Here is a 25,581-nt window from a genome sequence, read left to right on the forward strand (position 1 = left end):
ACACTCCCCTCACTTAGACCTGTGAGTGTTGCCCCACAATCTCCACCAAAGCCCATGTGAGGAGACAAGTATTCAAGGACTGAAGAAAAGTTGTCCGGGAAAAAATAAAATGGAAATTGTACTTTAAAAAGTAGTGAGTTTAAAAGACTCCAATTAGAGCTATGGCAATGCACTAGGCCATAAATGGTCATAGCCAGATCAAGACAATGATGGTGGGAATGAAGGGGAGGAGAAGGCAGAAAGGAGAAACCGTTCAAAGATACAACCAAATAGGACTTGGAGATTATGTTGATGTGATGGCAAGGGTGAAGGGAAAACCAGTGAAGGCTCCCAGGTCCCCACTTGGTGTGCCAGTCACTGAGCTGGCAGATGAAGAGGGAGGAATGAATGCATGCTGTCATGCCACCGGTCAGCATGCTCTCACCAAGTGCCAGCAGAGGACCTCGTGTTTCCAGCTGGCTGCCAGATTGTGGGCCATCAGGCAATCACCCACCCTGACTGCCTGTCTTCACAACTGCAAAATGAAATTGTTGTAAGAATCCAATACCATCACAGTATTTAACAGTTGGTATAGATATTCAGAAGTCTTCAGACATGACTTCTGGCCAAGCCGGAGGTGTAGGTAGATACACTGTGCCTCCTCACAGAACCAAAAGAAGGACAACAAAACATTTAAAAACCAGAAACAACCAGAACAGCCAGAAATTTGAACTGTATGGAAGTCAAACAATCGAGGAATTAAAGAAAAAACATTCATCCACACTGGTAGGAAGGCAGAGAGAGGCAGCCAGTTGGAGAGGACTCCCAGCAAGGTGGTGGCTGGAGGACCAGGTGGTCCCACATGTGTGAGGATAAACTGGGAGGAACAACTGGGGAACGAGACAGACCACACAACCCCGAATTCCAGCACAAGGAAATAAAGCCTCAAAACCTCTGACAGTTTTCCTTTCCCAATAAAGGCCTTTAGTTGTATATTAGCTCCTTGGCTGTGCTGATGGCCTGAGGCCAGGGACCTCCTCAGCCCCTTTGGATTTGCCTCTGTCTTGAGTGTTTCCTCATGAAGTTCTTCTTTGGGAATTTCTGGTCCCTTGAACCATCTCATCTTTGTTTACCACTTCTAGGGGCAGAGCCGGGGCTGTCAGGTAGCTTGTGGACTCCCCAACCAGCCTCTGCTCACCATCTAAAAATCCTTTCACTCACACATCATTCTCCAGTACTAGAGGCTTCTGTTTTGCTGTTCTTAGGTCTTTAGCTTCTAGGACCTCAGAGTCTCTGTCTCTGCAGCCAGTACAGCACAGAGCCCCAGAAGTGGAGGCTTTAGGCCTTAAAAGCTGGGACATCTGTTGGTGTGAGCAAGAAGCCTGGTATTCACTGGCTCCCCACTGTTTCAAGCTCTTTAAGTGAAGACTCAGCACTGGCACTTGGAGGACCCTTCAAGGCCATCTGGGGCAACTATCCAATGAACAGGCACTAAGAGGGGGCATTGCCTCACTGGAGGTTACACAGTGATTCAGAGAGCTGGCCCAGACTCAATGGACTCCTTTTCTAGACCTTTCTTAGTACCAGGCCTTTTCTGCCAGGTGTTTGAGGTCCTAAAGCTTATATTTCCTGGGCTCCCACAGTGTGCTTAGCACAGGGCTAGTGCCTTGAGGGAAGTGAGATAACTGGGTCGGTCCCCTCCCAGGAATTCAGTTACAGGGTATGAGTGGTGAGGAGGGAGGCAGACAGATATAATTGTATAGTCTGGACCTGACACTACCACCACCTCATCCCACTAGTGCTGCCCTAGGCCTCTCCTCACTTAGGCACTAGTTGATTCCTCCACTTTTCCACATTGGCTTTTCATCGGAATCTCATGGGGAGCTGTAAAATTACTCCTTAGGGAATCTGAATGATTGGTCTAGGTCAGGGGTATCAAACTCATTTTCACTGGGGTCCACATAAGCCTCATGGTCGCCTTCAAAGGGCCAAATGTCACTTTAATTCCTTAACAGTTAAGGAGTAGTACATTTACACAGTACTAAAATTATTTTGACCTTTTGAAGGGTCTAAAATAGCTGAGAGCATAGCTGATCATTTGTGTGACCAGGGCTCTGGTGGAGGTTCGTCAATTAAAGGAGAGCTGAGCACCAGAGCTGAGGGATACCTGGGAGCCCTGGGGTATGAGGAGCCAGGCCAGAAACTAGGGAAGATGAGTGGCGTGGGGTGGGATTACCTGATATTTTAGTGAGGTCTCCAACTTCTGTAGTAAACCCACTCTAGTGCTAAGCCAAACCAAGTTTTCATTTACTCCAAGATGCCTTTGTTTGCAAGATGGTTTACTTCATGTCATTAAGAAAACCCAATCTATATGTCATTGATTAAAAGTTGCATCCTGAGTTCAGAAATGCTCAAAAGTTGCTTCTGGCACTTGGCTGTTGTAAATTGTGCTGCTATGAACATTAGGGTGCATAGGTTCTTTTGGGTTGGTGTTTCAAAGACATTGAAATTGAGAACAGGCTGACAGTGACCAGAGAGAAGAGGGGAGGGGATTATAGGGGGAAAGGGTAAAGGGTTTGCAGGAACAATTATAAAGGACACATGGACAATAATAAGGGAGGGTGGAAATAGGGGAGGGATGTGGGGAGGGCTGGGGTGGTAGGGAGGGGTTGGGGGAAAAGGCAGAAAACTGTACTTGAACAACAATAAAAAATGTTTAAAAAATGTTCAAAAGTAAAAAGCAGGTTTCTTAAGACCAATGAAATAGAGTGTTCACCTTTATATTCCCCAGTGACTAAATCATGGGAGGTGCTTAGTGTTTGGTGAATAAATGGAAGCCAAGGAACAGCTCCCCTGGATGTCCCACAGGAGCCTGAGGCTCCACCTATCCAGAGATGACCTCTCCCTCCCCTCGCAGCCTTTTCCTGTGTTCACCTCCCAGATGACACTGTGTGGGCAGAATAATCACCCGCTAAAGATGTCCACATCTTCAACCTCAGAACCCATGAATATGTGACCTTACATGGCAAAAGGGGCTTTTGCAAAAATTATTAATGATTTTGAGATAAGGAGATTATCATGAATAATTGAGGTGGGCCCAATGGAATCACAGGCTCCTATAAAGTGGAAGAGGGAGTTGGGAGGGTCAAAGTGAGAGGCAGGTGGAGATGTTACACTGCTGCTGGCTTCGAAGATGGAAGGGTCATGTGCCAAGGAATGTAGTGTGGCCGGTAGGAGCTGGAATGGGCAAGAAAAAAGGATTTTATCCAGTCTCCACAAAGAAATGCAGCTCTATGGATAGGACTTTAGGTCAGTGAAAATAATTTTGGACTTCTGATAGCTACGTGTCTAAGATAATAAAATGTGCTGGTTTTAGCCATAAAATAAGAAATATATATATTTTAAAAACTAAAACATCTGACTGAAAAAACCTGTGGGGTTTGAGGTGGTGGGAGAAATTCCCAGCCTCACAAGAAAGTTCATTGGAGAAGACCCACGGGGTCCTAGAACATACACTAGCCCACCCACCTGGGAATCAGCACCAGAAGTGCCCAATTTGCTTGTGGGTAGTGGAGGAAGTGATTGAAAGTCAGCTGAGAGCTGAGCAAGAGGCATTGTTCCAGAGGCAATGCTTAGGTGCATTTTTTAACACAGCAACATGGGTCACCCTGTCCTGGCAAATACCTAAGGCTCTATCCTTACTACATAACAGGCTCGCCAAGACAAAAAAAAAAGTCCCAAATGAAAGAACAGATCAAAGCACCAGAAAAAACACAACTAAGTGATGAAGAGATAGCCAACCTATCAGATGCAGAGTTCAAAGCACAGTACAAAACACAGTTCAAACCAGGATGCTCACAGAAATATTTGAGTATTTGGATATTTGAATATTTGGTTGCAAAAAAGAGGAAGATTTGAAGACCATGAAAAGTGAAATAAAGGAAAATGTACAGGGAACCAACAGTGAAGGGAAGGAAACCAGGACTCAAATCAACAATTTGGAGCAGAAGGAAGAAATAAACATTCAACCAGAATAGAATGAAGAAACAAGAATTCAAAAAGTGAGAAGAGGCTTAGGAACCTCCATGGCAACTTTAAACATTCCAATATCCAAATCATAGAGGTGCAAGAAGGAGAAGAGGAAGAGCAAGAAATTGAAAACTTATTTGAACAAATAATAAAAGAGAATTTCCCCAATCTGGCAAAGGAAATAGACTTCCAGAAAATCCAGGAAGCACAGAGAGTCCCAAAGAAATTGGACCCAAGGAGGAACACACCAAGGCACATCATAATTACATTAGCCAAGATTAAAGTGAAGGAGAGAATCCTAGAAGCAGCAAGAGATAAGGGGACAGTCACCTACAAAGGAGTTCCCATCAGACTATCAGCTTCTTTCTTTCAGATAAGAAGGGGCTGGAAAGAAGTATTCCAAGTCATGAAAGGTAAGGACCTACATCCAAGGTTACTCTACCCAGCAAAGCTATCATTTAGAATAGAAAGACAGATAAAGAGCTTCCCAGATAAGGTAAAATTAAAGGAGTTCATCATCACCAAGCCCTTATTACATGAAAAATTAAAGGGATTCATCTAAGAAAAAGAAGATGAAAAATATGAACAGTAAAATGACAACAAACTCTCAACTATCAACAATCAAACCTAAAAAAACAAAAACTAAAACAAACGAAGCAAACAACTAGAATAAGAATATAACTACAGAAATGGAGATCACATGGAGGGTTATCAGTGAAGAGGAGAAGGGGCAAGAAACGGGGAGAAGGTACAGGGAACAAGAAGCAAAAATGGTAGGTACAAAATAGAGGGAGGTTAAGAATAGTATAGGAAATATAGAAGCCAAAGAACTTATATGTAAGGCCCATGGACATAAACTAAGGGGTCTGGGGTATGTGGGTGGGAGAATGGGGCAGGGGTGTAGGGGAATTAAGGGGGGAAATGGGACAACTGTAGTAGCATAATTGATAAAATATATTAGAAAAGAAGCCTTCGGACAATGCACATTGAATTAATTGTATAGCTAAACAATTGGATAAAGTTCGTGAACTCCATGAAGACAACAATTATGCTTTTTGGATATTCCATTCGGTAATTCTTCTTCTTCCCACTGTGCCACTTATCAAGCAGGCTGGGAGAGCAGTGCTGGGAGAGGAGGGGACTGAGGGGGTGGGCAGTTAGCAGAGGGACAGCCATGGTGACACCCTCTTCTGCTTTGCCACCTGTCTTGTTCATTGCTTTATATAATGCAATCATTAAGAAATGGTTTCCCAAGTATAAAATATTTGCTTCATTCAGTAATAGAAGAGACACTCAATGTTTGAATTTACTGGGAAGGGGAACAATTCAAATACCTTTGGAAATTTTTAAAAACATACATAATTTAAAGAAGCCAAAACCAAAAAGCTCAGTTAGAAATATTAGTAGAAGTAAAATTAATTTTAAGGGACTTAGTGAGTTTTTAAAAAATATTTTATTCAGCCCTGGCTGGTGTAGCTCAGTGGATTGAGCGCGGGCCTGCAAATCACACAATCGAGGTTCGATTCCCAGTGAGCGCACATGCCTGGGATGCAGGCCAGTTCCCAGCAGGGGACTCACGAGAGGCAACCATACATCGATATTTCTCTCCTTCCCCACCTCTCTAAAGATAAATAAATAAAAATAAAAAAAGAACGGTCATTCATTAAAAAAAGATTTTATTCATTTATTTTTAGAGAGAGGAAAGGGAAAGAGAAAAAGAGGGAGAGCAACATCAATCTGTTTGCCCCCACCTGGGGACTTGGCTTTGAAACTCAGGCAGGTGCCCTGACCAGGAATCCAACCCGTGACCTCTCATTTTGCAGGATGATGCCCAACCCGCTGAGCCACCCATTCAGGGATGGGACTTAGTGGTTTTATATAGGCAAGCCTGGTTGATTTTTTAGCCTTCTCCTTTCCCCATTTTTTTCTCCCTTTCAGAGTGTGGGTTTCATTTTTAAACGTGGGAAAAAAGGTGTTTGGGGAATTTTCATTATTTAGAAGCCCATTGTTGTTGAAGAGCCATTTTGAGTCACAAGTAAGACACATCTACCGTGAGCCTGTGACAATGATTTCTGTTTGTGTGACCACTTGAGCAATACACTCCATTATGTTTGCAATCGAATGGAGCAGACACATGAAGAGAGACAGACCACTGTCTCCAATAGCAAAGGAATGAACCAAGATGTTGATTTTGAGGGGCCAAGAATTCCTCAAGAAGCCTTCATAGCCAACACCACTGAGCCTCCACAGGCACTGAATGTGGGGATGAAAGGATCTGGAGCTTGGCCATATTCACCCAAAACTTGACCTGCAGTGATCAAAAGAAGTTGAAGCAACAGTTCCTCACCTGTTGTCCTCTTCCCTCTCTTACCCCTTCACATCTAGTTTCTTGATAAGCAAGTGAAACGTTCTTTAAAACAAAGATCAGTTACTCCTCAATTCCCAACCCTCCAGCAGTCTTCTACAGTTCTTAGAATAAAGACCAAAGATGTTTCTAAGAGCTCAGAAACCTCCCGACTGGCACCCATGTTCCCTCTTGACCTCATCTCTTGCCTCTCCTTTCTGCTCTAGCCATACTGACCTCCCTGTTACTTCTCAAACACACCAGGCACACTCCTTCCTCGGGGACTTTACACTTGATCTCTCTGCTACAATACTCCTGGACCTTCATTGGCTCTCTTTTTCATTTCATTTAAGTCTTTGCTCAAGTCACCTCCTCGGAGAGGCCATTTCATGTCAAACAGTCTCCTGTCACACTGTATCCCCTCCCTTTCCTTGCTCTATTTTTCTCCATAGACTTATGACATCCTAATATTACATTATATTTTAATGTTTATTGCTTGTTTATCCCTACCTTCTAAGAGAAGGAATCTTGTACTTCATGAGTGAATAAACAAATGAATGAGTGAATAAAGAGTGATGACAACTAACGAAAGGTTATTCACTTTTAATTAGTTCAGATTCCATAATAGAAAATGGCCTAAGGCAAGGGCACATCATGCTAGGATTTGGTTTTTATTTTATTTTAATTGTAACACTAAACTATTAAATGTCAATGGGTGACGTAATATCATTTATTTGAAAATCACTCTATGTATCAATTATCTATTGCTATGTAACAAACTACCCTAAGCTGAATGCTATAAAATAATAGCACTTGTATGCTTCTCACAATTTTGGAGGCTGACTGGACTCATTTAGATGGTACTTGCTCAAGGTCTCTTAAGTTTTCAATTACTCCCTATAAACAGTGACTGGGGCTGGAGTCATCTCAAGGTTCTCTCACTCAAACAACTGGTGGCTAATATGGGCTCTCTGCTGGGATCTCAGTGGGGCTGTCAGGTGCAACATTTACACATAACCTTTCAATGTGATCTGCACTCACTTAAGGAATGGCAAATGGGTTCCAAGAGCAACTATCCCAGGAAAGAGAGCCAGGTGAAGCCTATCACTTGTATGACCTAGCCTTGGAAGTCATGGGCATTCTATTCTTAGGAGCATGTGACGGGATGATGTCGTGGACGCCAGAGGTTGAGCTACAGACAGCGATTTTCAACCAGTATGCCATGAGAATTTTTAAAACATGCAATATCTGGACTTCTGGTCAAGATGGTGATGGAGGTATAACAGCTCACCTTCTCACACAATCACAACAAAATTACAACTAAAACATAGAATAACCATCACTCAGAAACATCAGAAATAGAGTTGAATGGAAGTCTGACAACTACAGAATTAAAGAAACCACATCCATTCAGAATGGTAGGAAGGGCACAGATGTGGAACAGACTGGTCTCTCACCCATGTGTGGTGGACAAAAATGTGAGAGGAATATATTAGAGATGAGGATTCCTAGTCCCATACCAGCCCCCCAGCCCAGGGTTCCAGTGCCAGGAGGATAAGTCCCCATAACTTCTGGCTACAAAATCCAGCAGGGATTGAGTCAGTGGAAGAAACTGCTAGAGCACCAAGCAGTTCCTCTTAAGGAACACACATGGACTCACCTATCTCTCAGCTCCAGCAATGGTGCAGTATCTTGAAAGGCAGCAGCAGCATACAGGGAGAAACTGAGGTGTATGGCATCAAGGAGAGCAGAGGCCACAGTCCCTTTTCTAAACCCTCCACCCACAGATCTGGCAAGCTGGTGCCATATCTGAGACTCCATCAACCTGGCTAACACTGTTTGCCCCCACTCTGGAGATCATCAGAGACTCTGCCACATCCTACCCAAGCTGCTTTTCCTTATGGGAAAATCACTTTATTTGAAAATCACTCTATGTATCAATTATCTATTGCTATGTAACAAACTACCCTAAGGCTATAAATATATGCTTCTCACATTTTGGACCTGGTGTTCTCTCCTGCTTGGTTCGTGCTTCACAACTTCCTAAATCCTCTCAAACAAACAACAGCTGGACTCAGTGAGCCCCGGGCCGGGCAATAGCAGCAGCTGGCCTACATTCACACTTGGCTTCCCCTGGGAATCTCCATACCCAGCACAAGTAGCAGGTATTTCAGACTGCTATATAGAACATGCAGGCAGAACACAGGTGGGGGGTTGACCTTGGCCTGCACCACCTGGGAAATCCCAAAGCCTGCACACCCAGTGGACAACTACAGACCACATTGGAGCTGCAATGCCCAGCCCCTGCACAGCTGATCCTCAATGGAAGGCACAGTTGGTGGTTACTAGTCACAGCCAGTCCTTGTACCTGACTGGCCTGGGTAAATTCTTGCCATTGATCTGCCAACGACAGCCAAGGGTCACTACAAGAGTAAGGCGTACTCAGCTCACATGAAGGATGCATCTTGACTACCTAGCTGGGGTGATAGATGAGTCTGTGCCACATCTTACAGGACACCTATTACTTTAGGCCACACCACCAAGACACAGAGTCAAGGCAGCTCTACCTAAAATATAGAAACAAACAAAAGGAGGCTGTCAAAATGAGGAGACAAACATGGCCCATTGAAAGCACAAATCAAACTCCAGAAACAGAGCTAACCAAAATGGAGATAAGCAATCTATTAGATGCAAAGTTTACAACACTGGTTATAAGGATGCTCAAGGAACTTAGTGAGGACCTCAGCAGCATAAAAAAAGATCAAGTCAGAAGTGAAGGATACACTAATTAATATAAAGGACAAGTTACAGAAAAATCACAGCAGAATGGATGAAGCTGAGAATCAAAGCAATGACATGGAACATAAGGAAACAAAAAAACACTCAATAAGAATAACGAGAAGAAAACAGAATTTAAAAAAAAGAGTATAGCAACAGCAGTCCGGCCAAGATGGAGGCATAGGCAGAAATGTTTTGCTTCCTCACACAACCAAAAGAAGGGTAACAACCAATTTAAAAACCAAACAACCAGAACTGCTGGAAAATTAAACTGCATGGTAGTCCAACAACCAAGAAATTAAAGAAACATTCATTGAGGTTTGTGCACCAAGACCAAAAAAAAAAAAAAAAGACCCAAATGAAAGAACAGATCAAAACTGCAGAAGAACTAAGTAATAAGGAGATAGGAAACCTATCTGAAGTAGAGTTTAAAACACTGGTAATCAGGATGCTCACATAATTGATTGAGTTCAGCTGTAAAATGAAGGGAGAAATGAAGGCTATGCAAAGTGAAATAAAGAAAAATATACAGGGAACCAACAGTGAAGAGAAGGAAACTGGGACTCAAATGAACAGTTTTGAAGAAAGGCAAGAAATAAACATCCTACTGAAACAGAATGAAGAAACAACAATTCAAAAAATGACGAAAGACTTAGGAACCTCTGGGACAACTTTCAATGTTCCAACATCTGAATCATAGAGGTGCAAGAAAGAGAAGAGGAAAAGCAAGAAATCAAAAACCTACTTGAAAAAATAATGAAGGAAAACTTCCCCCAATCTGGCAAAGGGAATAGTCTTCCAAGAAGTCCAGGAAGCACAAAGTCTCAAAAAAATTGGACCCAAAGAGGAACACACCAAGGCACATCATAATTACGTTATCCAAAATTAAAGATAAGGAGTGAATCGTAAAAGCAGCAAGAAAAAAAGAGACAGTTACCTAGAAAGGAATTTAAATAAGGCTATCAGCTGATTTCTCAAAAGAAACCTTGCAGGCAAGAAGGGGCTGGAAAGAGTATTCGAAATCATGAAAGGCAAGGACCTACATCTAAGATTAGTCTATCCAGCGAAGCTATCATTTAGAATGGAAGGGCAGATAAAGTGCTTCCCATATAAGGTCAAGTTAAAGGAGTTCATCATCACCAGGCCCTCATTATATGAAATGTTAAAGGGACTTATCTAAGAAAAAGATAAAAAACTATAAACAGTAAAATGACAACAAACTCACAAATATCAACAAAAAACAAGAACAAAAATCAAGCAGATAACTAGAACAGAAACAGAATCACAGAAATGGAGAGCACATGGAGGGTTACCAGTTGGGAGGAGGAGGGAGAGAACGGGGGTGGGGAGCATAAATGATAGGTACAAAATGGACATGGGATGGTTAAGGATAGTATAGGAAATGGAGAAACCAAAGAACTTATATGTATAATCCATGGACATTAACTAAGTGGGGAGGGGAATGCTGGGGAGTGGGGAAGTGGTGCAGGGAAGAGTGGGATAGAGGGTAGAAAAAATTGTGACAAGTGTAATATCATAATTGATAAAATATACTTTAAAAAAATGAGGATAGTGTAAGCAGCTTCTGGGACAACTTTAAGCATTCCAACATTTGCATCATAGAGGTGCCAGAAGGAGAAGAGAAACAGCAAGAAATTTGAAGTCTATCTGAAAATATACTGAAAGAAATCTTCCCTAATTTGGCGAAGAAAATAGACAGGAAACACAGAGTCCCAAACAAGATGGATGCAGAGGCCCAGTCCAAAATACATCATAGTTAAAATGCCAAAGGTTAAAGATAAAGAGCCTCTTAAAAGCAGCAAGAGAAAAGCAGTCAGTTACCTACGGGGGAATTCTATAAGACTGTCTGTCCACTGATTCCTCAAAAGAAACATTGCAGGCTAGAAGGAATTGGCAAGAAATGTACAAAGTGATGAAAAGCAGGGACTTACAGCCAAGATAGCTCCACCCAGCAAAGCTATCATTTAGAATCAAAATGCAGATACAGAGTTTCCCAGATAAGATAAAACTAAAGGGGTTAATCATCAACAAATCATTATTATATGAAATATTAAAGGAACTTATTTAAGAAACAGAGAATAAAAACTATGCACAATAAAGTGGCAATAAATACATACCTATCAACAGATGAGTCTAAAAAAATAAACTAAGCAAGTAAGAACAGAGACAGAATCATGGATATGAAGAGCATTTTGATGGCTGCCAGATGGGACAAGGGGTGCAGGGGAATGGGTAAAGGGGTGAGGGGATTCAGAAGTACAAATAGGTAATCACTGAATAGCCATGGGAATGTCAAAGTACAGTATAGGAAATAGAGTAGCCAAAGAACCTATAGCATGACCCATAGACATGAACAATTTCCTCAGAGAGTGGGGTTGCTGGGTAAAGGGGGCAAAGAGAGAAAATTGGTACAACTGTAATGGTATAATCAATAAAATATAATTATAAGATAAATATTTGAAATACCAGCATAATAAAATATTAATTGATCTGTGTTTACCTACTTTGGCTCTTGTACTTTATTTCTTGTACTTTATTTCAGGTATGTCTCTTGAAAATATGAGTGTGTCTGCCAATGGAAAAACACTGTTTCTAAAGTTATGAAATGGATTAATAACAATATCAATGTAAAGAATGCTAATTACTTATTCTTAGTGGTCACTAAAATCAAGGTTTCCAACAATTAACAATTCTAATTAAGGTGGAAAGAAATTATATGGTTTGATAATAGAAAGCATAAAATAAGGAAACACTTGTTGAAGAAAAAGAAAATAATTTGTTCTAAAGTTGGTTATTTCTGAGTGAATTGAAAAGAAGCAAACTATAAGAGACTGCAAAAAGGTTATGGCATTGCAGAGAGTTTATGCCAACTGAAGGAGGTTTTTAAAGAGAGATCTTGAAAGGAAATTATATAGTTAGCATATTTTGCCGTGCATGATGCACACTCACATTTTAGTGCTGATTCTCATGTATAATTTGCATCATACGTGGGAATTAGTACTACCCAAGTATAATGTGCATCCTTATTTTTCCCTCAGAAATTTGGGCAAAAAGGTGTGTATAATACATGGTAAAATATGGTAAGCTGAATAGTGAACTTAATTAGGTACATAAATCTAAATATCAAAAGTAAACTAATACAGAATTTGGCTCTTTTTGCATCTGTTAAAGGGGAAAATTTCCTGTATCTGCCTAGAAGGCAAAAATTCTGTGTGTTTTTTTTTTAAATAGTGATGTGTTATGTTGTGTTAATCAGGTACCTGATTAACTTAAAAACCCATTTCTTTATTGTAAGAACTAGAGCTTTGCTGGTCTTATTTATGTTTGTTATTTTTATTATCACTTTGGGTAAATAAATAATTTAATATTGTTTCATAATGATGTATATGTTTTACAATATTCCCTGTGTTTAAATTTTAAGTGACTTGTCCATGACCTAAAATTGGGTTTGGGTCATTCCAAGGAGTCCCTGGAATGCTATGGGGATTTCTTCTTTCTCCTTATGAAGAATAAATTTTGAACAAATTAGGCCTATTTGCTATGCTTAAAGCACAAGGGAAGCTTTGTCAAATAAAGAATTAATAACTATGTTCTATTTGTATACACATATTTTATTATTAAAATGGACATTCTTGAGAGTATATAAAAATTTCCAAGAATCGACAATGTTCTGACGTACTTTCATTTGTAATTCTAATTGTTATCTTAAAACATTGTTACTTCCCTGGCTGGTGTGGCTCAGGATTGAGAACTGGCCTGCAAACCAAAAAGTTATGGGTTCGATTCCCAGTCAGGGCACATGCCTGGGTTGGGAGCTAGGTCCCCAGTGGGGGTGTACAAGAGGCAACCACACATTGACATTTCTCTCCCTCTCTTTCTCCCTCCCTTCTCCTCTAAAAATCAATCAATCAATCAATCAATCAATCTTTTTAAAAACTGTTGTTACAGCCCTGGCTGGTATGGCTCATTGGATTGAGTACCAGCTTGTGAACCAAAAGGTCACCAGTTTGATTCCCAGTCAGGGTACAGGCCTGGGTCATGGGCCACGTCCACAGTTGTGGGCCTGCAAGAGGTAGCCAACAGATGTTTCTCTCACACTTCAATGTTTCTCTCCTTCTCTTTCTCTCTCCCTTCCACTCTCTCTAAAAATAAATAAACAAAATCTTAAAAAAATGTTGTTACATGAAATCAAATTCCTTTGTCAACTGCATTATAATCAGATATATAATTAGGTCATTTTAAGGGACTTTTGGGCTTAATACAAAATATTTATTGGTAATTCTAAGTGTTTACATTAATTGGCTTTTAATTAATCATTTTAATCACATTTTTATTGTTATTCTATTACAGTTGTCCCAAGTTTTCCCCCGTTGCTCTCCCCTGCCCCTCTCATCCCCTGCTCCCACAACCAATTCCCACAGTGTTGTCCATGTCTGTGGGTCATTCATACATGTTCTTTCTCTAGCTCCATCCTTTTCTTTCCACCATTATCACCCCTCCAGTCACTTTCAGTCTGTTCCATGTTTCCATGCCTCTGGTTCTATTATATTCATTAGTTTATTTTGTTCATTAGATTCCTCTTATAGGTGAGATCATATGGTATTTTTCTCTCTCTGACTGGCTTATTTCACTTGGCATAATACTGTCCAGTTCCATCCATGTTGTCGCAAAAGATAGGGAGTCCCTTCCTTCTTTCTGCTGCATAGTATTCCACTGTGTAAATGTACCACAGATTTTTGGTCCACTCATTTACTGAAGGGCACTTAGGCTGTTTCCAGCAGTTGTCTAATGTATATAGCACTGCTATTAACTTTTTTTATTGTCATTTAGTAAGTCATTGTTTTACCCTGATGCATTTACAAATATGTTACATCTTCAGAAAGATCCATGGAAGGGACTGTAACTTATTCTAAATTACATATTTCTGAGAGTAAATTTTCAGATCATAGTTTTGAACTGGATGAAGATTACTAGAATTCTATGGAATAACTGGATTTATAGAAATACTGGCAAATAGCCCTGGCTGGTGTAGCTCAGTGGATTGAGCACGGGCCTGCAAACTAAGGGATCGCGGTTCGATTCCCAGTCAGGGCACATGCCTGGGTTGCAGGCCAGTTCCCAGCAAGGGACACACAAGAGGCAACCATACACTGGTATTTCTCTCCCTCTCTCCTTCCCTTCTTCTCTAAAGATAAATTAATAAAAAATCTTTTTTAAAAAAAAGAAATACTGGCAAATAATCAACATGAACAAAATTGATTATGGGACAGAACAAAATTATTGCAATTTTGTAACCTTTTGGTGAAATGGAATGGTGACTCAGGTGATGAATGAGGGGACCCAGGGACTCCTCTAACACCTCCTGACTTGTCATTATTTCCCCCCAGGAGCCTCAGATACAATTGACAGTGGGGAACAAATTGATCAATTTTTAATAGATATGTGAGCAATGTACACTGTATTAAAGCCCAAATTCACTACATAATAATAAAAACCCCATGAGAGTCTCAGTCGGAGTAATGAGAGAAATGCAACAACAAGCCTCCCTCCAGCTTTTGGAATGTCGACTCAGAGATCTTAAGTTATCACACAGCCTCCTTTGTTTGCCTGAATGTTGCATTCATCTGCTGGGACTGGACTTGCTTTCTAAATTGCCTGCTCAAATAACCTTTTCTCCTGAAAGGCAGCAGCTTTACCTGCAGGTCCCACTGGAGAATATGCACTCCAACTCCAGATGCTTTTAATCTGTTCAAGGGGACTCAGAAGAGAACTGTTCCCTCCTGAGATGTACAAGCAAGTAAGAAAAACTGTTTGGGCAGCTGGGACTCCAGGTGAGCAATCAATACTCACCTGAATGGCCTGAGATCTCCCCAGAGAAATCACACATAATGACAAGTATTTCTTTACATGTACTCTATTACCCTGGTAGGGGAGAACTGAACAACAGAATGTACTTCAGAATCTCTCCAAGACTTTAACCACCATAGCCAAATAAAACTGTCAGCTCACTTGCTAATATTCAGAAATCTCTGGACTCTCCACTAAGGCTGTCTTAGATAATCGAATTGCCTTAGGCTACATACTGGCAGAACAAGGAAGAGTTTGTATGACCATGCACTTCTCTTGTTGTACTCACATTGCCACCTCAACTCAGGTGGAAACAAGCATCACCAAAATCAGTCAACAGGCTTCCTGGCTTCAACGTTGGACCAGCCCTGACCGGTGTGGCTCAGTTGGTTGAACATGGTCCAGAAAAGTGAGAGGTCGCCAGCTCAATTTCCAGTCAGGGCACATGCCGGGTTTGCAGGCCTGGTCTGCGATTGGAGCAAGTGTGAGAGGCAACCAATTGATGTTTCTCTTGCACATTAATGTCTTCCCCTCTCTTTCTCCTTCACTTCTCCTCTCTACAAAAAAATAAATGAAATATTTAAAAAGAACAAACAAACATTGGACCATTACACCTCTCTTTTTGAGGGGACTGGAGATTTGTCTGAGAGTCTATTTTCATGGATAACAAAGACACAAGCCCATATTAGGAGGAATTTAATTTAGGTTTAACCACTCTTTTCTTTTGTTTTTTTAATTTATTCTTATTTTTACTTTATTGATTATGCCATTAAAGTTGTTCTATTTCCCCCCTTCATTCCCCTCCACCCTGCACCCCCCCACCCCTACCATATCCCCCCCCCTTTAGTTTATGACCACGTGTCTCAAGTTCTTTGGATTCTATATATCCCATACTATTCTTGCCCTCCCCCCTAACTATTTTCTACCTACCATCTATGCTACTTATTTTCTGTACCTTCTCCCCCCTTCTCCTTCTCCCACTCCCCTGTTGCTAACCCTCCATGTGATCTTCATTTCTATGGTTCTGCTCCTGATCTAGCTGTCCTTTTAGCTTGCTTTTGTTTTAGGTGTGGTTGTTAATAACTGTGAGTTTGCTATCCTTTCACTGTTCGTGTTTTTATCTTCTTTTTCTTAGATAAGTTCTTTTAACATTTCATATAATAAGGGCTTGGTGATGATGAACTCCTTGAATTTGATCTTATCTGAGAAGCACTTTATCTGCCCTTCCATTCTAAATGAAAGCTTTGCTGGATAGAGCAATCTTGGTTGTAGGTCTTTGGATTTCATGACTTGGAGTACCTCTTTCCAGCCCCTTCTTGCCTGTAAGGTCTCTTTTGAGAAATCTGCTGACAGTCTGATGGGAACTCCTTTGTAGGTGACTGTCCCCTTATCTCTTGCTGCTTCTAGGATTCTCTCTCTCATTTTAATCTTGGCTAATGTAATTATGATGTGCTTTGGAGTGTTTCTTCTTGGATCCAACTTCTTGGGGACTGTCTGAGCTTCCTGGATTTCCTGGAAGTCTATTGCCTTTGCCAGATTGGGGAAATTCTCCTTTATTATTTGTTCAAATAAGTCTTCCACTGGTGGCTGTTCCTTTCCCCATTCTGGTACTCCTATAATTCGGATGTTGGAGCATTTACAGATGTCCTGGAGGTTCCCCAGTCTCTCCTCTTTTTTTTTTGAATTCTTCTTTCTTCATATTTTCCTGTTTGGTCATTTTTTTTCTTCCTTCTGGTCCACTCCTTTGATTTGAGTCCCAGTTCCTTTCCATCACTATTGGTTTCCTGTGCATTTCCATTCATTTCAATTAGTTTAGCCTTCATATGTTCCTCTAATTTGTGACTAAAATCAACCAGTGCTGTGAGCATCCTGATCACCAGTGTTTTGAACTGTGCATCTGAAAGTTTGGCTATTTCTTCGTCACTTAGATTTATGGGCTCTGGGGTTTTGAGATCCTCTTGAGCCATTTTTGGTTTGTTTATGCCCATTAAGTATGAGAAGTGGAGCCTTAGGTGTTCACCAGGGCGGGGCCTCCCAGGTCGCTGGTTTGTGTTGCTGTATGTAGGGGTGGGGTCAGAGCAGGGAAATGGCAGCCCCCTGTGCTGTTTCCCGCCGCTGGGCGAGAAGCAGAGATTTTTTTAAAAGCATCTGTTGAGCAGTTACAATTTTTCCAGCATGGAAGAAACAACGTATAAAGAGCTTCAAAACAATAAAGAGCTTCAAGCATTATAAAGAAAAGAGTGCACTTCCGCGAAGATGGAGGCATAGGTGGAGACTCCGTGCTTTCTCACACAACCAAGTTGAGAGACAACAAAATATCAGCAACAGAAAACACAGCCAGAATACAGAAAATTGAACTTTTCGGAAGTCCAATAACAACGAATTCTTCAGCCTGACCGGTAAGAGGGGCGAAACCAGCAGCTGGCAGAGTGGGGTTGCACAGGAAAACTCAGTCAGATGGACTCAGGTGTGCGGATACCAGGCGTGGGGTTGCAAAGGGCCCACCCAGTGAGCGACTGGCAGATCCGGCGAGGGTGAAGGGCAGCGGGTTGACTGTGCTGGTGCATTCCTGCGCAGATAGACCAGCAAGGGAGTAGGCAGTGAGAAGGGACCGAGAGGGTCCCAGCAACAGGACGGCTGCCATTTCCCGGCTCTGACCCCGCCCCCACATACAGTGTCACAACCCAGTGACCCCGCCCTGGAGGCCCCACCCCGATTCTAAGGTTCTGCTCCTCATACTTAATGGGCGCAAACAGACCAAAAATGGCTCAAGAAGATCTCAAAACCCCAGAGCCCATAAATCTAAGTGACGAAGAAATAGCCAAACTTTCAGATGCACAGTTCAAAACACTGGTGATCAGGATGCTCACAGCACTGGTTGATTTTAGTCACAAATTAGAGGAACATATGAAGGCTAAACTAATTGAAATGAATGGAAATGCACAGGAAACCAATAGTAATGGAAAGGAACTGGGACTCAAATCAATGGAGTGGACCAGAAGGAGGGTAAAAATGACCAAACAGGAAAATATGAAGAAAGAAGAATTCAAAAAAAAAAGAGGAGAGACTGGGGAACCTCCAGGACATCTGTAAATGCTCCAACATCCGAATTATAGGAGTACCAGAATGGGGAAAGGAACAGCCACCAGTGGAAGACTTATTTGAACAAATAATAAAGGAGAATTTCCCCAATCTGGCAAAGGCAATAGACTTCCAGGAAATCCAGGAAGCTCAGACAGTCCCCAAGAAGTTGGATCCAAGAAGAAACACTCCAAAGCACATCATAATTACATTAGCCAAGATTAAAATGAGAGAGAGAATCCTAGAAGCAGCAAGAGATAAGGGGACAGTCACCTACAAAGGAGTTCCCATCAGACTGTCAGCAGATTTCTCAAAAGAGACCTTACAGGCAAGAAGGGGCTGGAAAGAGGTATTCCAAGTCATGAAATCCAAAGACCTACAACCAAGATTGCTCTATCCAGCAAAGCTTTCATTTAGAATGGAAGGGCAGATAAAGTGCTTCTCAGATAAGATCAAATTCAAGGAGTTCATCATCACCAAGCCCTTATTATATGAAATGTTAAAAGAACTTATCTAAGAAAAAGAAGATAAAAACACGAACAGTGAAAGGATAGCAAACTCACAGTTATTAACAACCACACCTAAAACAAAAGCAAGCTAAAAGGACAGCTAGATCAGGAGCAGAACCATAGAAATGAAGATCACATGGAGGGTTAGCAACAGGGGAGTGGGAGAAGGAGAAGGGGGGAGAAGGTACAGAAAATAAGTAGCATAGATGGTAGGTAGAAAATAGTTAGGGGGGAGGGCAAGAATAGTAGGGGAAATACAGAATCTAAAGAACTTGAGACACGTGGTCATAAACTAAAGGGGGGGGGAATGGTGGGGGAGGGGGTGCAGGGTGGAGGGGAATGAAGAGGGGGAATAGAACAACTGTAACGGCATAATCAAAAAATTTATTTTAAATAAAAGAACCACAGCAGCATTATTTTCAATAGCCAAGTGCTGGAAAGAGCCTAAGCGCCCGTCAGTAAATTAGTGGACCAAAAAACTGTGGTGCGTTTACACAATGGAATACTATGCAGCAAAAAGAAAGAAGAAGCTCCTACCCTTCATGACAGCATGGATGAAACTGGAGAGCATTATGCTAAGTGAAATAAACCAAGAGATGAAAGACAAATACCATATGATTTCACCTATAATAGGAATCTAATGAACAAAACAAACGAATGAGCAAAATAGAATGAGAGGCATGGAAACAAGGGAGACTGAGTGACCAGGGGTGGGGGTTAGGAGGATAATGGTGGAGAGAAGGGCAATGGCCTAGTCAAGGAACATGTGTGAATGACCCATGGACATGGACAACAGGGTGTGTAACAAAGTGCAGCCAAGAGGGGGCCCCCAAATAGGGATTTGTAATGGGGTCCATAAAAGCTTGGAGATGATTGGTTCCACGCCACAGGGCCACACCTGCCTAGGACGCTGGCAGCTGTGGCCAGTTGTGGGAGGAGCCAGAAATGGGGCTGCAGAGGAAGATTGGTGCTGAAATTTAAACCCAGGCATGGCAGTCATTTGGTGTCCTTTGGGGGACTACTAGGCTTTGGCATCTTAGAAAAGGCACTACATGACTTTGGTGTCTTTTGGGGGACCATGTGGCTTGGGCAAGAGTTAGGACATATGGTTTTGGAAGTGCTCCCTTTTGCCACATCGATAATGCCGGGAGCCTGAATCACAGACTTCTACTTCTTTTCTGAGATACGGTACCCCAGACTGGGCAGAGGGAGAAGGAAGGACTGTGTATGTTTGTGGGTATTCTAAAACACTTTAGTCTGTATAACTATTAAATAAATAATAATTCCTCTTCTTCTCACCAATCTCTGGAACTGAGCGATGTCTTTCCTCTGGAGGTGGGCAAAGCGAACCTAGTATGGGGGGACCCCCAGAGTAAAAGGGAGGGTCTTTTATATCATTCAACCCCTCCCGCTGTTCTGTAACAGGTGGAGATGGACTGTGGGAGCAGTGGGTGGGCGGGGCAGGGGGGAGCAGCAGGGCCAGGGGAAATTGGTACAACTGTAATAGAACAACAGTAAAATAATAAAATTAAAATAAAATAAAATCCTTTGGTATTATATGAAAAAAAGAACCAGGAGAAGCACTTCCTGCATATTCTATTCCCAGATATCAGCAGTAAAACTGCAGATGGGGCAACGAAACTGTATGATGATGCACACAGGAGATAACATTGAAACCACTCAAGAAGAGAACTAAAAAACTGCACATTGCTAGACATTCCCTTCTTCCCATGGTTCCCCTATATAAACTACAGGATGACTGAGATGCTAAGATGAAATTTGCGATAATAGTCTCCCATCTTCCAGGTTGCCAGCACCTGAATAAAACCACTTTCCTTTTACATCAGCACCTGCTTCTCGAGTATTGGTTCTCAAAGCAGTGGACAGCCAGACCTGTGTTCAGTTACAATTCTTTATTGCCTGGTCTGCAAAACTAAAAATGGTTCCTTTAAATATGTATTCTTCACCAGCCAGTATGATGTTCAGCTTTGTAAGCAGAGGGTACTGGGGACATGGGGAGATGTTGCAAGAGGAAGTTTTCCTTCCTGCTTCTGATGTGCTCCTGCTGCCAGGCTCCTATCACACCGGCAGCTTTTCCAGTCTCCAGCTCTTGCTTCCTATGTGCTTCCTTATTCCGGATGCTGGTTCCACTCAGTCCCATGCACTTATAGAAACCTGAGAGTCATCTGAAACTTTTGTTCCCCCTGCTGTCCCATGGTCTGATCGCCAGGCCAAGTCCATTGCCTTTCTCATCCTCCCTTCCCTTTGTTTTTACCCGCTTCCCTGCTCCATTCCCACTCCTACAGCTTCAGTTCAGGCCTTGCTCGGAGGGTTCAGATAGCTCCTAGCCTACAGTAAAATGCCAAAACTAGTGAAAACCAGTGTTACTAGTGATCACGTTAGAGTGATTTTACTAAAATCTGATCTGTTCCCCAGCTTAATTCTTCAAATGGGTTCCCATTGTTTATAATAGTGGTGTCCAAACTTTGTCTTTATATTCCATTGTTAAAATATTTTTGAGGCCCTGGCTGATGTAGCTCTGTGGATTGAGCATGGGCCTTTGAATCAAAGTGCTGCTGGTTCGATTCCCAGTCAGGGCACAGGCCTGGGTTGTGGGCCAGGTCCTCGGTGAGGGGTGCATAAGAGGCAACCACACACTGACATTTCTCTCCCTCTCTTTCTCTTCCCCTTCCCCTCTGTCTAAGAATAAATTTAAAAAATAAATAAGTAAAATGTTTCTGAGCATACAGTCACAATATATGTAGTTTCTCTACTTAAAAATTATAAATATAATAAAATACGTACAGATAGATAAATGAAAATGGATAAGGTACATATAAATGTAAGTTCTAGTGTTATTTTTCCCACATCTCAATAGTTATTTTTGGAACCTCCTTAGGAGCACTTGCCTACTATGGATATTGGATATCACTAATTAATTGGACAAAAGAACTGTTTAGGTTGTCATACAAAATCCTGATGATAACTATTTGACATTAAAACTTGGCTTAAAAACTACCTTACCTGCCCTAGCCAGGATCCTTCCTCTCTCTCTCTCTCTCTCTCTCTCTCTCTCTCTCTCTCTCTCATCAATCAATAAAAACTACCTCATCTATACTACCTTCTCTTACTTTTCCAGTTGAAGTTGGAGTCTTCTGTCCAAGACCCTGTAGTACTTTTTTCACTTTTTTTCCATAGCAGTTTCACTAGTAACAGCCTTAGAGTCTCTACCTCAGAGGACTTAGAGGCAGACATTGGGTTGAGGTAGTAGAGTGTGAAAGGGTTTGCAACTATCCGATTTGTCTTAAATCTGTGTTTGCATAGCCAACACACTCTTTTTACTTAGGCTGGAGAGACTTTACTTAATGTGACTTTAGTAGGGAATGTTGAAGATGTCAAGGATATTAATGCCCCCCCAGCACTCACCTGTTGGCAAAGCTGAGGGACTGATGTAGGGCCTTCAGAGTCTATTAATAGGGGACTCATTGGAGGAAAGAGCACCAAGGTGCACATGCCTGGCTCATAACTAATGAGCCAGGGTCAAGGGAAAAGTGATTCTGAGAGGTCTGCTTGATCTGTTCCTGTCTTCATCCTCCAGCCACAGTTGTTAGAGATTCTGGAGGGGCAGACCAGGCTGGACCATGCAGGGTTTTGGAGGCCGTGGTGAGCCACTCAGGATGTGTGGTGGGGTGCCACTGTAGGGCTTGGAGACAGGGAATTAGATGCTCTGATTCACATACACCACTCTGACTGTCCTGTGGAAACAAAGGTGTAAAGGGACAAGTGGAAGTAGGATTAGCTTTGTGTGGTCCTAAGGCAACAACAGGGCTCCAGGTGGGCCATGGCCCTGGCAGTCATTCCTACACTAGGCCCCAACAATGCCAGCAGATATGCCACATCAGAGGAAGATCCAGTGGGATAGCTAAGAACACATGTGACACACACCCTGAGCTGTTTGGGGACTTTTAGTAGATGGAGATCCTCAAGTGCGAGTGGGGTAGGAGCAAAGCCAAAGACATGGTCTTAGGACTATGATTCTGGGTTCAATTTTCACCTTCTGGCCAGCATTAGCATGGCCTTGGAAACATGGGTGACACCTTTATTGCATTTACTTTTCATCTATGATTAAGAATTTACTTTTTGAGTCATATAGTGTGTATGTGTGTGTGTGTGTGTGTGGCAAAAGTAGGACAAAAGTAGGTTTACAGTTGTAATACAAATAAATAAAATAATAAATAATAATGCAAGAATAAACTGTTTCATGTACTCACAACTGGAAACCTACTTTTGCATATATACACACACTATATAACTAAAAAAGTAGATTCTTAATGATATATATTAACACTAATTGTGAAAGAGATATCTGAATGCCTAGAAATTGATACCCTTCCTTAGGCTTTTGAAACCACCCTTAAAAAAAAAACACCTAAGAATAAATTTAAGCAAAGTGGTGAAAGACCTGTACTCAGAAAATTATAAGGCACTGGAGAAACAAATTGAAGAAATTACAACTAAATGAAAAAATATGTCATGCACATGAATAGAAACAGTTAATATGATAAGAATATCCATATTACTGAAAGAAATGTATAGAGTCAGCAAATTCTCCATCAAAATACCAATAGCGTTTTTTCACAGAGCTAGAACAAACCTAATATTTATATGGAACCACAAAGCCTCTCAAAAGCTGCAGCAATGTGGAGAAAGAAGAAGAAAGTTGAAGATATCATGGTATTTTCTGTGAAACTACTACAAAGCTGTAGTAATCAAAATAGTATGGTACTGTCATAAAAACAGACATATAGATCAATGCAAAAGAATAGAAAGCCCAGAAATAAACCCATGCTTATGTGATCAATTATTCTATAACAAAGTAAGCAAAAATATGTGATGGGGTAATGATAGTTTGTTCAATAAATTGTGTTGAAAAACTGGACAGATATATGCAAAGAAATGAAATTAGATCACCTTCTTACACTGTATACAAAAAAAACTCAAAATGAATTAAAGACTTAAATGTAAAATTCAAAACCATGTAACTCCTAGCCAAAATATATAAGCAGTAAACTTTTAGACATTGAAGAAAAAAAAAAAGAAACCACAAATGCTAAAACAGTACAAAGTATCATTATTAATGAAAGTATAGGAGATGACCACGAGTCAATAGCACTTTGCACTTCAATCACCTTCCAACACAGCATCTCAAAGGGCTAGATATATCTGAACATCAAACTTTTCCACATAGTTCAGGAGGCTCCAGAATTATTACTTCTCTTAAGATATAAGTATGACTCTTATCAGGTCATAGTCAGCAACTGTTTCCCAAATTACAGAGATAGTGAGTAACAGCTTTGGTCAGGAAGCAAGTATTGCATTTCGCTTGTTATCACAAGTTCCTGGCCTAAACAGGTGGAGTATTGCAGAAAGATGTGTGTGTGAACACTCATGGGCACCCAGTGAGGGTGGATGTGTTGAACTTGATAAAACTAGCAGGAGGCAGGCCGGTAGGAGAGACATTAGCATTGGCGTCAGGCAAAGTTCTGACCCTGATCTTACTAGCTGCATGATTCTAAAAAGTTAACAAATACTCATGGGCCTGTTTCCTTTTCTGGAAAATGAAGACTGTAATTCCTACTTTGATGAGTTATATGTTGATTAGATAAACTAATAGGTGCAGAATGTTTAATACATAAGAGATTTTGAATAACATTTCCTGTAACTCAGTCTTAATGATTACTTAATTTTTTAATGTTACAATGACTATTATTTTTCTAAAAATAACTTGTAATTATATAAAATTAAGTCAGATATAAAAGTACAAAGAAGAAAGTAGCAAATCATGAAATTTCTTACCAGCAAGAAATAATTGTTGTTAGCATTAGGTGATAACCATTTCATACCTTTTTCTGTTTAACTGTAGACAGACAAATGGATTAAAAATAACTTTACTTATTTTACATAGAAAATCCTATAGACTCCACCAAAAACTAGTGCTCATCAGCAAATGAGTGGATCAAAAAACTATGGTACATTTATACAATGGAATTCTGTGCAGCAGAAAGAAAGAAGGAGCTTATACCCTTTGCAACAGCATGGATGGAACTGGAGAGCATTATGCTAAGTGAAATAAGCCAGGCAGTGAGGGACAAATACTATATCACCTCACCTTTAACTTGAATATAATCAACAAAAGAAAAAAAGCACAAGAAATATAACTAGAGTCACTGAAAATAAGAACAATCTAACAATAGCCAGAGGGGAGGAGAGAGGAGACAGAGGGGAGAAGGGTTTTCAGGAACAACTATAAAGGACACATGGACAAAACCAAGGGGGAGGGTGGAAGCAAGGGAGGGAGGTTGGGAGAAAATAGAGACAACTGTAATTGAACAACAATGAAAAAATGTTAAAAATAAAAATAATAACTACATATTTTATATGTATTTTAGTTTAAAAACACATTAACTTTAAATTTGCTTGCTATAACACAAAATAAAATAAGATGAAAGATTTTCTGAACTTCAGACAAGTGCTTATGCACAGTAATATTTGTTTTTTCAAGATTCATTGAAGTTATAAAAGATAATAGAAAATACTATGATTCTTTGTAATCTGCAGTTTGCATTTTAGCTCATATGTGCTTTATCTTAAAATGGTGCAAGTTTGAGTTTTTGCTTAATGCTTTTATACTTGGATGATATCTTTCTGGACAAAATATTCTTCATTCACTTTCATTTTTCCAGTTCTTCCTTTGAGCTATGACTTTAGTAGCATTTGGTGTAGGCTGTGGCTATGGGAAGTTCTGAGGCTAGCTGAAGGTTCTTTTTATGTGTAGGTCATGTTTTCCTGCCCAAAGGCTCACGGAATGCTTTCTTCATACTTGAAGTTCAATAGCTCATCCAGGATTGGCTCTGGGCCAGTCATTCTATTATTAATGTTTTCAGGTATACAATGTGCCCTTTGACTGCTGATTACATTCTTCTATATCTCTGT

The 25,581-nt window shown here is 40.9% G+C and overlaps 1 long non-coding RNA gene across 1 annotated transcript in view; it reads right to left on the bottom strand.

Moving 5' to 3' along the window:
- Nucleotides 1-13,599: 13,599 nt before the first annotated feature.
- LOC128628420 (uncharacterized) overlaps nt 13,600-25,581 on the bottom strand; it is a 40,159-nt gene continuing 28,177 nt past the window's right edge. Inside the window, exon 3 of the long non-coding RNA XR_008392804.1 lies at nt 13,600-15,555. This is a non-coding gene — a long non-coding RNA (uncharacterized LOC128628420). The remainder of the gene's footprint in view (nt 15,556-25,581) is intronic.

This window comes from Artibeus jamaicensis, unplaced genomic scaffold, assembly GCF_021234435.1.
Source record: "Artibeus jamaicensis isolate MK-2021 breed Jamaican fruit bat unplaced genomic scaffold, CSHL_Jam_final contig_729, whole genome shotgun sequence".
Taxonomy (NCBI): domain Eukaryota; kingdom Metazoa; phylum Chordata; class Mammalia; order Chiroptera; family Phyllostomidae; genus Artibeus; species Artibeus jamaicensis.